The sequence below is a fragment of the Aegilops tauschii genome, chromosome 3 (assembly GCF_002575655.3).
Source record: "Aegilops tauschii subsp. strangulata cultivar AL8/78 chromosome 3, Aet v6.0, whole genome shotgun sequence".
Classification (NCBI taxonomy): domain Eukaryota; kingdom Viridiplantae; phylum Streptophyta; class Magnoliopsida; order Poales; family Poaceae; genus Aegilops; species Aegilops tauschii.
Window position 1 is genome coordinate 193,598,921 of NC_053037.3, and position 14,215 is coordinate 193,613,135.

Below are 14,215 nucleotides of genomic sequence, written 5' to 3' on the forward strand. Positions count from 1 at the left end.
TCCCAGAGCATGGCCTATATATTGTAATAAAAACAAAAAAAATAATCCCCTCCTAAGTCAAATTAACCTCTCTTGTTGTCAGGAAAAGTAGTGATGGACCAAGCGGGCCCATAGATGGAAAGCATCGATATCACTGATAACAGCATGAGTTGGTGCGAGAGGACAACTACCATCGCTTTGCATGTGGGCCAAACATATGTTGAATACCCAAAATGCATAACTTTGATGTGGCACATGCCTCGAAAACTGTAAAGTCCCCACACAAAGTGAAGTTCATGAAACGTACTACATATGTCGGCGGGAAACGACACCTATGGGATCACAAGAATCCCTACTACGGTTGCCGGGGCACAGGGTTGCAAGAAGAGCAGGATTAGTAATCAGCACAAGGATCGTTTACCCAGGTTCGGGCCGCGAGGATGCGTAAAACCCTAGTCCTGCTTTGGTGGATGTATTGAGTGTTCTTGAGCCCTCCAACTAGCTATGGTGGCTGAGCCATTCCAGAGAGCCGAATCCTTCTCCAGTACGCCATGGGCCTCCTTTTATAGTCGAAAGGGGCTGCCACAGTGGCACACAGGAGGTGGAAAGGCGTACAGTGCTACGAGCTTATCGCTCGTATTATAGGACACGATGCATTTAATGCATCGCTTAGGTGTCCCTTGCTTTATTGGGACAGGAACGAGGCCCGTCCCGTACGTTGCCGCTCCTCCTTGCTTCGACACGCGCCCTGGCCAGCGATGCATGCGGCGCCATGTAGGCAGGCAGGCAGCTGAGGTGGTGCGGTGGTAAAGTCTTCACGAAGATCTGCATGCCGCCACGCAGGCGCTTGCTGAGTTGGCCTGGAAGCTGCATGTTGCCACGCAGGTGCCTGCCCAGCTGGTTGGGCTGGCAGCTGCATGCGAACGGCGGTGGAGACTTGGCTGGTGCGGGCCTGGAAGTGGCCCTGCTGGCGCCCTTGGTGAGGGCCTTGCCGGGTGGCCCGGCAAGGGCCTCGCCGTGGCGTGCTGTCGTCCCCGGCAAGGATCTTGCCGGGGGTCTTGTAGCTCCCCTCGGCAAGGATCTTGCCGAGGATCGTTGTCTTTTAATCCTCATATGATCTTGAATATTCCTTGTATTCACAAAGATCTGCATGCCACCATGGAGGTGCCTCCCGAGCCCTGGCCCAACATGGTTGATGGTGTTGGAGACCGTGGGCTCAAGGGTGGTGCACTCCGCTCGTGTTGGAGGAGCCGCCCCGGCAAGGGCCTTGCCGGGGCCGTGGAGGCTGCCCCGGCAAGGGTCTTGCCGGGGGAACATACTTCGTCCCTCTGCTCTTTTGTGGTCTCGGCCTTGGCGTTGCTCTGGCTGTCTTGGGCTTTGGTTTCACCTCGGTTCACCTCCCATGTTTTGCTTGGTGCGGCCGTGGGCGCGGCTCCGATTGTCCATGCACAGGTATAGGGGTACAAAGGTGCGCCCCTTCTTTTGTACACCGACAGGAGCCCCCGGGCCTGGGCCACACATAAGCGCGACACATTGTTGGGTCAGGCCCAAAACGGTGCGCGGGCAGGAGGGCGGTTTTTACCGCGGTAAAACTTTTCACGCGCTGCGCTTCCCACGACCCGCGTTGAATGCGCGACGTGGAGGGGTGCGCGTGACATGGGCGGCATGCGTGGGGTGGTTCCTGCATGCATGCGTCACATCATGGTAAAGAGGCGGCTCACGCCTTCCCCGTAAAAAGAGGGAGGCGTGGAGGCGCGACTCATTTACTGGATGGACTCGGGTCGCAGTCTTGAAGGCGCCCACGCCCCCTGATCACGGGGCGGGGAACGGTCGCCTCACCCGTCCTTTCGACCCTGCACGCTCGCCACGCGTCCCTCATGCAGGTGGCAAACTGTGGAGGCAGGAAACCGGGTCGTCGCTGGTTGGGGCAGCGGGTCGGTCCCGATTCCCTGCGCCCCTGATGGCTGGATTCGCTGAGCGGGGCGGCCGACCCCCGACCCCGCCCCTTTATAAGGAGAGGAAAGGGGGGGGGAATGGCACTCCGCACTCTTCTATCTTCTCCTGCTTCTGCTTCTTCCTCTCATCTGGCATGGAGAAGGGGAAGCCCGACCCTCGATGGTGGCAGCAAGGGTCGTCGCTCGATAGCGCGTCCCTCCTCCTCCTGAGCCCGTGGTGGCGGAGCCGTCCGCGAGGGGAAGGGGGAGGGGGCGAGGCCGTGGGCGAGGTCGTGGTGCCCGGGGAAGAGGAGGACGGGGCGGCGCGCCGGCCTCGCCCCCACCAATGATGCCTTTCCGAATGGAGGGCCATGTTGGAGACTAGCCTTGCGAGTTCTTTATCAGGCTGCGCCGGCCTCTGCGTCGCCGTCTTCGTCTTCCTGCCCCATTTGCTCGGGAGATGGAGCGTGACTGGCCCCAGACCCTCAGATTGCACATGAGGGGCTGTGGGAATGGGGGCACGCGGGTCGACGTCGACTTCCTGGCTGCTCGGGTCTTCTACCTCCGCCGTGGATGGAAGACGTTCGCTCGCATCCACAGCCTGACGGCGGGGCTCGTCCTCTACTTCAAATTAATAGAGCATGGCCTGCTCTCCGTCAAGGTCTTCGGGGATCTTGGAACTCGCCTGAAGTGCTGTGTGGAGAGCTCCTCCGACGGTTCCGACGATGGAAGCTCTTCCTCGAGCAAAAGTGATGAGGAGGACAGCGGGGCAGATGACGGGGATGAGTCCGACTAGGCGTCGGACGCCCCGCGCCTGGGCAGGTGCGGCAGCAGCATCTGCACCTGGCCGCTCCTCCGGCGGAGTTTTGCCAGGGGAGAGGCCAGCTCCTTGAACTTCTCGGGGCCGTCTCCTTGGGCGGCTGGCATCGGGGGGCTGCGGAAGAGGAAGAGGGCGGGCGGCAAGGCCGTCAACTGGGAGTACGCGGACACCGACGCCTTCGTCGCGTGTTCGGCGACCTTCCGCCTCATCTTCCAGCTCCTTTCCCGGCACCGTCATCACCGGCCCATCCGTGGGTGGCCACCGAGGTGTTCTCTTGGTGCTTTCTGCTGCTCGTAGTTCGCCTAGGCGCCCCTTTTGCCCTTTTGCCTCATTGACCTGCCTCCTGAGGAGAGGGACAAGAAAGGGATCACGGGCATCTCATCTCTTTTTTAATCTGTAAGCCTTCAGGCCTTGCTAAATTTAAAGCTTGTAATCCCCCTTGTTCATGTTTTTCTTTCCGTACGAACTGTACCTGTATGGGACGTTTTTAATGAAAAAGTGTGCTTGCCGGGTTCTTCGTGTGTGAGCGAGGCCCATGCCAAGGATGAATCCTTGTTATTTTCATAATAAACATTATCGCCCGGCAACAGGACTTGCCGTTTCTCTTCTTCGGTCGACCGTCCTCGCGCTTTTGGCGGAGGCAGGGGCGAAGTAGAGTTAGGCTCCTCGTTCATCTCTTCGCCACCGCAACTACTTGTTGGGGAACGTAGTAATTTCAAAAAAATTCCTACGCACACGCAAGATCATGGTGATGCATAGCAACGAGAGGGGAGAGTGTTGTCCACGTACCCTCGTAGACCGAAAGCGGAAGCGTTAACACAACGTGGTTGATGTAGTCGTACGTCTTCACGATCCGACCGATCAAGTACCGAACGCACGGCACCTCCGAGTTCAGCACACGTTCAGCTCGATGACGTCCCTCGAATTCCGATCCAGCCGAGCTTTGAGGGAGAGTTCCATCAGCACGACGGTGTGGTGACGATGATGATGTTCTACCGACGCAGGGCTTCGCCTAAGCACTGCTACGATATTATCGAGGTGGATTATGGTGGAGGGGGGCACCACACACGGCTAAGAGATCCAAGGGATCAATTGTTGTGTCTATGGGGTGCCCCCTGCCCCCGTATATAAAGGAGCAAGGGGGAGGCGGCCGGCCAAGGAGGAGGGCGCGCCAAGGGGGGAGTCCTACTCCCACCGGGAGTAGGACTCCTCCTTTCCTTGTTGGAGTAGGAGAGAAGGAAAGAGGGGGAGAGGGAGAAGGAAAAGTGGGCTGCACCCCTTGTCCAATTCGGACCAGAGGGGGGTTGCGCGCCTCCTTCCTTTTGGCCTCTCTTCTCTATTCCCGTATGGCCCAATAAGGCCCAATACTTCTCCCCGGCGAATTCCCGTAACTCTCCGGTACTCCAATAAATACCCGAATCACTCGGAACCTTTCCAAAGTCCGAATATAGTCGTCCAATATATCGATCTTTACGTCTCGGCCATTTCGAGACTCCTCGTCATGTCCCCGATCTCATCCGGGACTCCGAACTACCTTCGGTACATCAAAACACATAAACTCATAATATAACCGTCATCGAACTTTAAGCGTGCGGACCCTACGGGTTCGAGAACTATGTAGACATGACCGAGACACGTCTCCGGTCAATAACCAATAGCGGAACCTGGATGCTCATATTGGCTCCCACATATGCTACGAAGATCTTTATCGGTCAAACCGCATAACAACATACGTTGTTCCCTTTGTCATCGGTATGTTACTTGACCGAGATTCGATCGTTGGTATCTCAATACCTAGTTCAATCTCGTTACCGGCAAGTCTCGTTACTCGTTTCGTAATACATCATCCTGCAACTAACTCATTAGTTACAATGCTTGCAAGGCTTATAGTGATGTGCATTACCGAGTGGGCCCAGAGATACCTCTCCGACAATCGGAGTGACAAATCCTAATCTCGAAATACGCCAACCCAACAAGTACCTTCGGAGACACCTGTAGAGCACCTTTATAATCACCCAGTTATGTTGTGACATTTGGTAGCACACAAAGTGTTCCTCTGGTAACGAGAGTTGCATAATCTCATAGTCATAGGAACATGTATAAGTCATGAAGAAAGCAATAGCAGAATACTAAACGATCGTGTGCTAAGCTAACGGAATGGGTCAAGTCAATCACATCATTCTCCTAATGATATGATCCCGTTAATTAAATGACAACTCATGTCTATGGCTAGGAAACATAACCATCTTTGATCAATGAGCTAGTCAAGTAGAGGCATACTAGTGACACTCTGTTTGTCTATGTATTCACACATGTATCATGTTTCCGGTTAATACAATTCTATCATGAATAATAAACATTTATCATGATATAAGGAAATAAATAATAACTTTATTATTGCCTCTACGGCATATTTCCTTCACAACTACCAAATTCCGACCCAGGAAGTAACTCTTGGGTACAGGGAAAAAGGGAGTACGGTGGTTTTAAGACATAAATGAGGCTTCACATGTACCAGTTCCATACGGAAACGTACAGCAGGGGGATGGAATACTTATCTGAATCCGCAGCCCCCGGCAACCTTGGCTCGCCGTGGTTGGATCCTTACATCTTCAGCCCCTGACAGCCTTGCCTTGCCGAGGTCGGAGCATCAGTTCATTCTCCTTTTCCCAAGTGGCTCAGCAGAAGTGCCCTGCGAACCAAAGAAAACAGAAAAGACGCACACCCGACCTCTAGGCTAGGGGTTAGTCGCCGCTAAGCACTATCAACCCTAACCGAGGAAGAGACTCAACCTAGCATGCATGCTATAACTTAGGGCGCCAGCGCTTCGTTTATTTATGCTCAGGGTCTGCACCTGGCTTTGTACAGAGGGTTACATGCCTTGCCGGCATAGCTTGTACAAAAGGTGGCTTGCCGGGGGGGCCGGCAAGCCGCGCCTTATGGGTAAAACTTGTGAAGATGCTCGATGTTCCAGGAATTACTCACTGGGACAGCATCTTCGGTCTCCAGGCGGACCGCGCCAGGCCTGGTGACTCGTATTACCCGATAAGGGCCTTCCCACTTCGGCGTCAAATTGTTGGTATTCTTGGCCGACTGAACGCGCCGAAGAACAAGGTCGCCTTCCTCAAAGCTTCGGGCATGAACCTTGCGGCTATGGTAGCGGCGCAAGGCTTGCTGGTAGTGTGCTGCTCTCACAGCCGCCCGAAGACGATCTTCCTCAAGGAGCATTGCGTCATCTTGCCGCAACTGCTCTTGCTCAAGCTCATCATAAGCGAGCACTCGAGGTGACCCGTATATGAGTTCCGTGGGGAGAACTGCCTCTGCCCCAAATACTAGGGCAAAGGGTGTCTGACCGGTGGCTCGATTTGGCGTCCTCCTGATCGACCAAAGAACCGTCGGCAACTCATCAATCCAGCGCCTTCCACTCTTGTGCAGCCTATCAAAGGTCTTCGTTCTCAGGCCTCGCAACACTTCAGCATTCGCCCTCTCCGCTTGGCCGTTGCTCCGGGGGTGTGCCACGGAAGCAAAACAGACCTTGCTGCCGAGGTCTTGAACATACTGCATGAAGGTGTGGCTCGTGAACTGCGTGTCGTTGTGGGTGATAATTCTGCTTGGCGCACCAAAGCGGCAGACCAGTCCCTTGAAGAACTTGACGGCTGACTGTGTTGTCACCTTTCTCACTACTTCCACTTCCGGCCACTTTGTGAACTTGTCGATTGCAACGTACAAGTACTCAAAGCCCCCGACAGCACGGGGGAAGGGGCCTAGTATATCGAGCCCCCAGACCGAGAATGGCCAGGAGAGAGGGATTGTTTGAAGGGCTTGAGCTGGTTGATGAAGCTTCTTTGAATGGAACTGACACGCTTCACACTTGGTTACTAGTATCGTCGCATCTTGGAGGGCGGTGGGCTAGAAGAAACCTTGCCGGAACAGCTTGCCGGCAAGGGCCCTCGACCCTATGTGGGAGCCACATATGCCTCTATGTATCTCCGCCAATAGCTCCAGTCCTTCCTCCCGGGGGATGCACTTCAATTTCACACCGTTCGCCTCCTCCTGTACAGGACGTCATCGACGAACTGGTACATGGCAGATCGACGGGCTACTTTTTCTGCTTCTTCCTGCTCCTCAGAAAGCTCCCCTGTTTGGAGGAATCGGACGGTATGTTGTGCCCATGCCGGAGCCTGGGGCTCGACGGCAAGGACCAAAGGCATCACTTCTGCCATGGGAGCGGCTGTCTCCACGGCCAGGGCTTGACGCCCTGCCGGAGCCAGCTGCTCTTTGGCAGGCTCAGTGTGCACGGCAACATCCTTGCCGGCAGTCCCAGGGGGCTCGGCGGGAAGGTACTTGCCGGGGCCTGATTTCCTCCGCCTGTTCTGCCCTATTAACGGTTCGACAGATGGCTGAGTTAACCAGAGCAAAAAGGTACCTGGTTCCACAGGTAGCTTGAATGCGGCACGCTTCGACAGGTAATCGGCGATGTCGTTCTCCGCTCGGGGAACGTGCTCCGCTTGGATACCGTAAAAGCGCTCCTCCAGCTTTCTCACTTCATCTACGTAGGCCTCCATCAATGGGCTCTGGTAATCCTTGTTGACTTGCCTGACGACAAACTGCGAGTCACCCCTGACGATGAGCTTCTTCACCCCGAGGTCTGCCGCGATTCTGAGACCGGCAAGCAGCCGCTCGTACTCAGCAGTGTTGTTTGTGGACATCTCCCTGGGAAAGTGCATTTGGATCACATACTTGAGGTGCTCTTTGGTGGGTGCGACAAGCAGCACACCGGCACCGGCGCCTTGCAGCGAGAAAGCCCCATCAAAGTACATGATCCAGTTGCGGTCCGCTTCCTTGCCGGGGAGAGCGGTCTCCTGGATTTCTTCGTCGGGCGTTGAGGTCCATTCTGCAATGAACTCCGCCAAGACTCTGCTCTGGATTGTCGAGGTACTTTCAAACTTCAACCCAAAACTTGACAACTCCAGGGCCCATTCCATAATCCTTCCGGTCGGATCTGGGTTATGCAGTATCCGTTGCAATGGGAGGCATGTGACAACAGTGATCTCGTGGGCTTGGAAGTAATGACGCAGCTTCCTCGAGGCCATAAGGAGGCCAAAGAGCAATTTCTGCACACTGGAGTACCTCGACCTAGCCCCCTGCAAGAGGGAGCTGACAAAGTAAACTGGGTGCTGCATCATCTTCTTCTTTTGCACCACCTCACTTGACTGCGCGGGCACTGCCTTGGTGGCATCAGACTCTGCCGGGGGCCTTGCCTTGCCGGCAGCAGGCCCTGCCGGGGGAATCTTTGGCTTGCCATCCGCTGGTTCTGCCGTCGCCACTGCCCCCTCGTCGACCTCCCTCTGTGCCACCAGTGCAGCACTGACCACATGATTCGTCGCCGCCAGATACAGTAGCAATGACTCTTGTGGTTTAGGCGCAACCAGTATTGGCGTGGAGGAAAGGTATTTCTTCAGATCTTGCAATGCCGCCTCAGCTTCTGGGGTCCACTCCATTGGGCCTGCCTTCTTCAAGATTTTGAAAAAGGGAAGGGCACGCTGGGCGGACTTGGAGATGAATCGGCTCATGGCGGCGACGCAACCGGTGAGCCGACGCACATCTTTGATCCGCTTTGGTGCCTCAATCTGCTCAATAGCCTTGATTTTATCTGGGTTTGCCTCGATCCCGCGCTGCGACACAAAGAATCTGCGAAGCTTGCCGGACGGAACACCGAAGACACACTTCTCAGGGTTCAGCTTAAGGTTGATCTTGCGCAGGTTGGCAAATGTCTCTTCCAGATCTTGCACAAGAGTTGCCCCGTCCTTGGTTTTGACCACTATGTCATCCATGTATGCTTCCATATTTCTATGGAGCTAGGGTTCAAAACCAATTTGGACTGCTCTTGCAAACGTCGAGCCAGCACTCTTCAACCTGAAAGGCATCCGTAAAAAGCAATACGTACCACATGGGGTGATGAATGATGTCTTCTCTTCATCCTCTCTTGTCATGAAGATTTGGTGGTAGCCCGAGTAGGCATCGAGGAATGACAACAGATCACACCCGGCCGTGGAGTCAACAATCTGGTCAATGCACGGCAACGGGCAGGGGTCCTTAGGACAAGCCTTATTGATATCTGTGTAGTCAATACACAGCCTCCACTTTCCATTTGCCTTGCGCACCACTACCGGATTGGCCAACCACGTCGGGTGGAGCACTCCTCTCACCAAACTTGCTGCTTCCAACTTCCTGATCTCCTCTGTGATGAACTCCTGCCTCTCTAGAGCCTGCTTTCTGACCTTCTGCTTGACGGGCCGCGCATGAGGGCGGACAGCTAGGTGGTGCTCAATCACTTCCCTGGGAACACCAGGGATGTCGGATGCTTGCCATGCAAACACGTCGACATTTGCCCGCAGGAAGGTGACGAGCGCGCCTTCCTATTTGCTGTCGAGGGTGGAGCCTATGGTGAAGGCCCCTCCCGTGCCATCCTCCCTGACGGACACCTTCTTGGTCTGCGGTGGCTCGGCTCTGGATTTCTTGCTCTTGCCGGTAGAGCTCTCTGGCACGTCCTCGACGGTAGCGCAACACTCCGAGGAGGTGCGCTTGCCGGAGTGGGTGCGAGAGGTCTTGCTAGTCTTCTTCTTCCCTCCCGGGCCTTCAGCGGCAGGAGCAAGTGCCTTGATGGCAGCTGCTGCAACTGCTTCCCGGTAGAGTTGGTCGGCACAAATCAGCGCGTCGTTCTTGTCGGAGGGGACGGAGATGATGGTCAACGGCCCGGGCATCTTTAGCATGTTGTAGGCGTAGTGTGACGCCGCCATGAACTTGGCTAGTGCCGGGCGACCGAGGATCCCGTTGTAGGGCAAAGGGATCTCGGCCACGTCGAAGACGATCCTCTCCGTCCTATAGTTCAACTCTCCTCCAAACATCACGGGCAGTGTGACCTTCCCCTTCGGCTGGCTGCTCCCCGGATTGACCCCTTGAAACATGCCCGTTTCCTCGAGGTCTCCATTAGGAATTTGCAGCCTTTTGATCATGACGGGCGAGATCAAGTTCAGGTCGGCCCCGCCGTCGACCAACATCTTGTTCACCTTGAGGTTGCGTATCATTGGTGAGACCAACAACGGCAAACACCCGACCGCGGTTGTGCGGTTAGGGTGGTCCTCGGTGTCAAAGATGAGGGGCGTGCTGCACCACTTCAGCGGCTTCTGGGTGTCGAACGACGGCTCCGCTGCTATAATCTCACGCGCCCACTGCTTGAGCTAGCGGTGAGAAGTATGCAGCGAGGCGCCACCATCGACGCACATGGCCTCCGTAGCCTTCTGGAACTCTTGCTCATCGGACTTGTCGTCCTCGTCGTGATCATCGTCTTCTTGCTTCTTGTCACGGCCCCGGGCGGGCCTCTCTTGCTGGTTGTCCTTGCCGGGGCGGTGATACGTCCATTTTGCATCATGCTTTTATATCGATATTTATTGCATTATGGGTTGTTATTACGCATTATGTCACAATACTTATGCCTATTCTCTCTTATTTTACAAGGTTTACATAAGGAGGGAGAATGCCGGCAGCTGGAATTCTGGGCTGGAAAAGGAGCAAATATTAGAGACATATTCTGCACAACTCCAAAAGTCCTGAAACTCCACGGAAGTTATTTTTGGAAATAATAGAAAATACTGAGCGGAAGAAATACCAGAGGGGGCCCACACCCTGGCCACGAGGGTGGGGGGCGCGCCCCCTGCCTCATGGCCCCCCTGTTGGCCCTCCGGTGCCCATCTTCTGCTATATGAAGTCTTTCGTCCAAAGAAAAATCAAAAGCAAGCTTTCGGGACGAGACTCCGCCGCCACGAGGCGGAACCTTGGCAGAACCAACCTAGGGCTCCGGCGGAGCTGTTCTGTCGGGGACACTTCCCTCCGGGAGGGGGAAATCATCGCCATCGTCATCACCAACGCTCCTCTCATCGGGAGTGGGCCAATCTCCATCAACATCTTCACCAGCACCATCTCCTCTCAAACCCTAGTTCATCTCTTGTATCCAATTCTTGTCTCCAAGTCTGGGATTGGTACCTGTATGTTGCTAGTACTGTTGATTACTCCTTGTAGTTGATGCTAGTTGGTTTATTTGGTGGAAGATCATATGTTTAGATCCTTTATGCATATTACTACTCCTCTGTTTATGAACATGAATATGCTTTGTGAGTAGTTACGTTTGTTCCTGAGGACATGGGAGAAGTCTTGCTATTAGTAGTCATGTGAATTTGGTATTCGTTCGATATTTTGATGAGATGTATGTTGTCTCTCCTCTAGTGGTGTTATGTGAACGTCGACTACATGACACTTCACCGTTGTTTGGGCCTAGAGGAAGGCATTGGTAAGTAATAATTAGATGATGGGTTGCTAGAGTGACAGAAGCTTAAACTCTAGTTTATGCGTTGCTTCGTAAGGGGCTGATTTGGATCCATATGTTTCATGCTATGGTTAGGTTTACCTTAATACTTCCTTTGTAGTTGCGGATGCTTGCAATAGGGGTTAATCATAAGTGGGATGCTTGTCCAAGTAAGGACAGCACCCAAGCACCGGTCCACCCACATATCAAATCATCAAAGTACCGAACGCGAATCATATGAACGTGATGAAAACTAGCTTGACGATAATTCCCATGTGTCCTCGGGAGCGCTTTTCTCGATATAAGAGTTTGTCCAGGCTTGTCCTTTGCTACAAAAAGGATTGGGCCACCTTGCTGCACTTTATTTACTTTTCTTACTTGTTGCTTGTTACAAATTATCTCATCACAAAACTATCTGTTACCTATAATTTCAGTGCTTGCAGAGAATACCTTGCTGAAAACCTCTTATCATTTCCTTCTGCTCCTCGTTGGGTTCGACACTCTTACTTATCGAAAGGACTACGATAGATCCCCTATACTTGCGGGTCATCAAGACTCTTTTCTGGCGCCGTTTCCGGGGATTGAAGCGCCTTTGGTAGGTGGAATTTGGTAAGGAAAAATTTATATAGTGTGCTCAAATTTACTGTCACTTGTTACTATGGAAAGTAATCCTCTGAGGGGCTTGTTCGGGGTATCTTCACCCCGACCAGTAGAGCAAAGAGTTGCTCTTCAACCTACTGAACGTACTGAAAATGAAAATGTCTACTTTGAGATTCCTTCGGGTATGATAGAAAAACTACTAGCTAATCCTTTTGCAGGAGACGGAACAATGCATCCTGATGAGCACCTAATATATGTGGATGAAGTTTGTGGATTATTTAAGCTTGCAGGTGTGCCCGACGAGTTATTAAGAAGAAGGTCTTCCCTTTATCTTTGAAGGGAGATGCATTGACATGGTATAGGCTATGTGATGATATGGGATCATGGAACTACAAACGATTGAAATTGGAATTTCATCAGAAGTTTTATCCTATGCATCTTGTTCATCGTGATCGTAATTATATATATAATTTTTGGCCTCGCGAAGGAGAAAGCATCGCTCAAGCTTGGGGGAGGCTTAAATCAATGTTATATTCATGCCCCAATCATGAGCTCTCAAGAGAAATGATTATTCAAAAAATTTATGCTCGGCTTTCTGATAACAATCGCACCATGCTCGATACTTCTTGTGCTGGCTCTTTTATGATGAAGACTATTGAATTCCAATGGGATTTATTGGAAAGAATTAAACGCAACTCTAAAGATTGGGATCTCGACGAAGGTAAGGAGTCAGGTATGACACCTAAGTTTGATTGTCTTAAATCTTTTATGGATACCGATGTTTTCCGTAAATTTAGCACTAAATATGGACTTGACTCTGAGATAGTAGCTTCTTTCAATGAATCTTTTGCTACTCATGTTGATCTCCCTAAGGAGAAGTGGTTTAAATATCATCCTCCCATAGAAGTAAAAGTTGTTGCACCTATTAAAGTTGAAGAAAAGACTATCACTTATAATGATCCTATTGTTCCTACTGCGTATGTTGAAAAACCACCTTTCCCTGTTAGGATAAAAGATCATGCTAAAGCTTCAACTGTGGTTCCTAAAAGTAATATTAGAACCTATACACCTCCTGGGCAAGTTAAACTTGAACCCAATATTGCTATTGTTAAAGATCTCTTGGCTGATAATATTGATGGGCATGTTATTTATTTCTGTGATGAAACTGCTAGAATTGCTAAACCTTGTGCTAAAGATAAACATAGACCTGTGGTAGGCATGCCTGTTATTTTTGTTAAAATAGGAGATCATTGTTATCATGGCTTGTGTCATATGGGTGCTAGTGCTAGTGCAATACCTATTGACTTATACAAAGAAATTATGCATGATATTGCACCTACTAAGTTAGAAGAGATTGATGTCACGATTAAACTTGCCAATAGAGATACTATATCACCAATGGGAATTGTTAGAGATGTTGAAGTCTTGTGTGGGAAAACTAAATATCCTGCTTATTTTCTTGTTCTTGGTTCCCCACAAGATAACTTTTGTCCCATTATATTTGGTAGACCCTTTTGAAACACTGTTAATGCTAAGATAGACTGCGAAAAGCATGTTGTTACTATTGGTTTGGGTGATATGTCTCATGAGTTTAATTTTTCTAAATTTCGTAGACAACACCATGAAGAGGAATTTCCTAGTAAAGATGAAATTATTGGTCTTGCTTCTATTGCCGTACCTCCTAGTGATCCCTTAGAATAATATTTGCTAGACCATGAAAATGATATGTTTATGAATGAAAGAAGGGAAATAGATGAAGTTTTCTTTAAACATGGACCTATTCTGAAACACAACTTGCCTGTTGAAATCCTAGGGGATCCTCCTCCACCCAACGGTGATCCAGTTTTTGAGCTTAAACCATTGCCTGATACTCTTAAATATGCTTATCTTGATGAAAAGAAGGTATATCCTGTTATTATTAGTGCTAACCTTTCAGAGAAGGAGGAAGAAAAATTATTGAAAACTCTGAAAAAGCACCGTGCTGCTATTGGATATACTCTTGATGATCTTAAGGGCATTAGTCCCACTCTATGTCAACACAAAATAAATTTGGAGAAAGATGCCAAACTAGTTATTGATCATCAATCACAGTTGAATCCTAAGATGAAAGAAGTGGTAAGAAAGGAAATACTAAAGCTCCTTGAGGCAGGTATAATTTATCCCGTTGCTGATAGTCAGTGGGTAAGTCCTGTCCATTGTGTCCCTAAGAAGGGAGGTATTACTGTCATTCCTAATGATAAAGATGAATTGATTCCTCAAAGAATTATTACAGGTTATAGGATGGTAACTAATTTCCGCAAATTAAATAAAGCTACTAAAAAAGATCATTACCCCTTACCTTTTATTGATCAAATGCTAGAAAGATTGTCCAAACATACACATTTTTGCTTTCTAGATGGTTATTCTGGTTTCTCTCAAATACCTGTGACAGCTGATGATCAAGCTATGACCAGTTTTACTTGCCCTTTCGGTACTTTTGCTTATAGATGTATGCCTTTTGGTCTATGTAATGCAGCTGCT